Here is a 4,804-nt window from a genome sequence, read left to right as displayed (position 1 = left end):
GTAGTAGCAGGGATAAATGATTGGTCAGATGTTTGCAAATCAAGTGCCAAAAACTCTTCCTTTGACTCTACTTATGTATCAATAAAGTCTTTGGCCACTTCACAAGCTTCTGAAATTGCTGCAATACAGTAGTCTTCTCTGATATTGAAGAGACATTGAAGAAAGGACAGAGGAATAAAATCTTTCTCATTGATATAGAAGAAAGGAAGGCTTGGAAGAGTAACAGAGGATTCAGATATGCTTGCTTCCTCTGCTCTTCAGTAATAGTGAAAGCCCTAAATTCTGCAACATCAAGATTGGCACTTTCTCTCTCCTCAGCTTGAACATCAATTTCTTCCTCTTCTAAAATCTCACTTTTCTCTAACTTTGAGACTGTGGTGACATTTAAGTTTTCTTCCTCATTCTCTGCATCAATTTCTGGTTGTTGCTCTTTATCCTGTATTTCTGCTTTCAAAAATAGGAAGAAAAGAAAGGAGACATCCTTGGGGACAAGGTTGCAATGCTTTTTATGGATTGGACAAGAAATGGATGAAGGGCATGTGAAAGAGGTTCTATTTGAAAATCTACTAAACCTCTTTGTTACTTTGGCTTTCTCCACCGACAGCTATGTAAAATCTGTAAGGTGACAAAAATCATGGTCTCCAATATGAAAACAATGAGCTTTAATTGACATTTCAAATTGTTTGTACTCATCTTCAAGAATGTCCTTAAGCTTCAACAAAACATCTGAAAGAGAAAACCTTGGATTAAATATCTCCACTGCATCTACGTATATCTTCATATCATGACCATCTTGCAAAATAGCATTCAAGAGTTTTTCACTTGGGCTTTCTTCAACAAGTTCATGTCGACCCGCAACACTTACACTTTTACTCATTGAGATATTTGAAAAAAATGCTGGAATAATTCTGATGAGCCCGAACGAAGCGAAAATGAAAGGTCCAAAAGTTTTGGAATTCCTCTATCGCTTGGTGCGGGCTTTGGCAATTCCAAGGTCCCAAAAAAAATGTAGAGTTTTGCAAAATAGGGCTAGGAAGACACTATGGTGCACAGCTTGATTTGATGAAAATAAGTGGTCCAAAAGCGGGCAAAGCGTGATAAAAACACCTTAAATAGTGACCGTTTATGCCACGTGTCAAAAATGATTACATGACACGTGTATCCAACGGTCCTTTGCACGACAGATTCGAGGTATAAAAAGTTAATTTTGTTGAAAATATTTCTATTTGTCACCGACACTGTATCAAGCGAGATCAGTCCACCTTATTTTCCCAAACCTACTTTTACATTTCTTACCCATATCAAGCGATTTCGCCTTTCCACGACATTCGGATTCCCTCAATCGCTTCGTTCCATCTCTTTCTTCATTGCCCGAATCAAGCGATTAAGCTTATCCGACATTTTTGGATTTGCCTCATCGCTTCGTTCGGGACTCCTTCATTTGTAATTTCCTGAATCACGCGATTATCCCTTTCCAACACCTTTGGATTGGCTCTATCGCTTTGTTCGGGCCACTTCCATCGGATCTCTTTTTTTAAGCTTCAATGGCAAGGACAAAACAGACTGCAAGGAAAGTCTACCCACCTTTGGAGACTGAAAAAGCTGAGGACAAACCAGGACCTTCCAAACCAGAAAAGCCTTCCAAACCAAAACCTTCCAAACCAGAAAAGCCTCTTCCAAAGCCTCGTGCGAGGGCGACAGCAAGGAAGAGATTAAATTATCAGGTGAAGTCCTTAAGAGAGATAAGAGCAGCACAGAAATCTACTAGTCTTCTCATCCCTCGACTACCATTTACTCGAGTTGTCAGGGACATATCAGAAAGGTTAGTTGGCAAAATCAGAAACACAAATCTTGATAAAGTGCGATGGGAGACCCAGGCCCTTATGTGTCTTCAAGAGGCTGCTGAAGATTTTTTAATCGACTTTATGAATGATGGATACATTGCTGCTCCATTTGCTCATAGGATCACTCTTATGAGCAAAGATTTTGTGCTTGTGTCCAGACTTAGATATAAGTTTGACAAAGCTTTGGAGCCCATTCCAAGTCAAGATATGAGAGCTTTTGAAATTCTTAATATCCCTCCAGCAAGGCAACCCAAACAATCAGTTGTTATTGAAGATATTTCTCATACTTATGGTACAAGAAAAGCTCAGGATATCAAAGAAGAAGTTGAGAAAGAGAGAGAGCAGGAGAAGATTACAGAGGATGCCATTCTTTCTCAGCAAGCTGAAATTCTCCATGCATCCAATTCAGAGCTTTATCAGAATGTGACAGGTCAAATGATAGTAGATGTGTCCATGCATGGAGAGGATGAGGTTTATTGTGACATTGCCCATGAAGACACAAGTATGCTTGTGAATCACAATATTGAGATATTTGACATAGTCCTCTTCATCTGTCTGAGGTTTGTGTGGATTTGCTTTTGCTTTCTTGATGAATTTCTCAGACTCCATATTTTGTTGACATGTTTTGTTTATGTCTCCAGATGTCTTATGAGGGATCTTCATGAATCAATGGCTGTGCAAGTGACCATTCTTGATCCCCTTGTTACACAGTGCCTTTTCAATAGGCAAGGGGATCTTGCAAGTTTTCTCAAAAACTTTGATATGCTTACCTGCAATTACATTGTATACCCTTATGTTGAAGTGTAAGACTCATACTCAATTATCTTTTGCCTATAATAGACATTTCAATTTTCATAACTAATTGCAGTATTCATCTAATCACAGAGGCCATTGGAGTCTTATTATCTTCAATCTATTGGATAGAGATGTGATCTTTATGAATTCTTTGGCATCCATTCATAGGAGAAGTAAAATGTAAGAATCAACTTTTCCATGGTTTATGTTCCAGAACAATTTTTTGTATGTTTTCAATTATTTGGTTGACCCTCAATATTTTATGCTTGCAGTGCTGCCAAACTTATCTTGAGTTTTCTAGGTTCTACCTATGTAGACTACAAAATTGAAGATTTTAAGTACTACAATCAGGAAGTTCCTTTGTTGCAGAAAGACTCAACATCTTGTGGATGGATGGTGCTTGCTAATGCTTGGAGATACCTTGAGTCAAGATTTAGAATGACAACACTTACTGTAAGTTCATGAATGAAAACCATTGATTGATTTAGAGAATACATTTAGTGACCTATTTTCTTATTTTCTTATTTTCTTTTGTCTTAGTTGCATGAGTATCCAGATTCTTGGGTAAGTTGGGTAAGGGAGAAGGCAGCGTCCATGGTTTTGAACAAATCCATCAATCCATATGATCCTGATTCCCCCTTTCCACCTAATAAAGGAGCCAAGGATACAACTTCAAAGAAAAGGAAAAGGGAGAAGAAGGAAAGCAATGTCAAGGATGACTCATCCAAAAAGGAAAAGACCTCTGCCAACAAAGAGAAGAAGAAAAGAAAGAAGAGCCCTACTAAGAGCAGATCTTCCAAGGTGAAAAAGAGCCATTCTAAAGAGAGGACCCATTCTAAAGGAAAGACCCCTCAGGCTACAGAGAAGAGCCCTACCCCTCCTGCTAAAGAGAAGAGCCCTAGCCCTCTTGCTAAAGAGAAGACCCCTAGCCCTCCTGCCAAAGAGATGAGCTCTTCACCAGCTCAAGGGAAGACTCCTATCAAAGAGAAGATCCCTAGTCCTCCTATCAAAGAGAAGATCCCTAGTCCTCCTGCCAAAGAGAAGAGCTCTTCTCCAGCTCAAGAGAAGACACCTATCAAAGAGAAGACCCCTGTCAAAGAGAGGAGTGCTACTAAAGGTCTTCCGTTTCACTCACCAGTGAAATTTAAAATTCAGAAGCGTCGTTTATCCAACAAAGATAGTAAAAGGGCAAATGTTGGCTCTCTATTAAATTTCTTTTTCATGTTCCCCAAGAAGACTGCCAAGTCTCCAAGGCCAACCTCCAAAGAACCTTCTCCAAAACCAGACCCCACTGCCAAATCTCCCTCGCCAACACCTGAAGGTCTCAGAGAAGAGCCCAACTTACCACCATTTGAGGAATTCACTCTAAAGTCTTCCTCTCCAACACCTCAAGAGCTGAAAACTCCAGAACTTGAACCTCAATCAACAAAATTTGATCGAAGCAAACAGAAGAGAGAAAGATTCTCTAAAGATGCAGGGTCATCTCATGCCAAAAGAAAAGTTGATTTTGTTGAGTGATTCCACAAATTGGCTTTTGTTTTGTTCATTTTGTCCATATGAACACACCCTTTTTGGGACAATATTTTGTACTTAAATTCAGTATCAATAATTTGATATTCAACTGTTAAACTTTGTTCTGTGTTGCGAACAATATGTTAACCATTTTTGTGAAGAAGTCAAGACGAAATTTAGCAGAATATATTGATTACATTATTGGAGAAATCCTTTTCAACTATACAAACTTGCCCTTGCAAGTGGCTCAAATACAACTTTTTTTGGGGGGAGACATGTGATGCATGAGGTTACACTCTCCATCCTTGTACTGACAACAATATCATCTACTTTGAATCTATATTCAGGTGATATTTCGTCCTGAAACTCAAGCGACTCTCTTACATGTTGTAGTCGCCAGTTTGATGTTACTATGAGTTTCCTGGGATCTATGAATGGATGGACTATGATGTTAAATTCAAACTCTGGACAATTCTCTTCAGAATCCAAAGGGACCCAACTACCAAGCTTGCTTTTCCATCTCCTATAGTCATAGCCCAAAACTAGGGATTGGCGACACAGTTGGTATGAGATAGACAAAGAATTTGGGCTTACTCTACAACTGATATTGTCCCCCATATGAAAAGTTTTCTTGGTACTCCATCCTTCTCCAA

This window comes from Cibotium barometz, chromosome 57 (genome assembly GCF_041138505.1).
Source record: "Cibotium barometz isolate CiBa-2024 chromosome 57, ASM4113850v1, whole genome shotgun sequence".
Taxonomy (NCBI): Eukaryota; Viridiplantae; Streptophyta; class Polypodiopsida; order Cyatheales; family Cibotiaceae; genus Cibotium; species Cibotium barometz.
The sequence above is the reverse complement of the archived record's forward strand: the minus strand, read 5'-3'. Positions refer to the sequence as shown.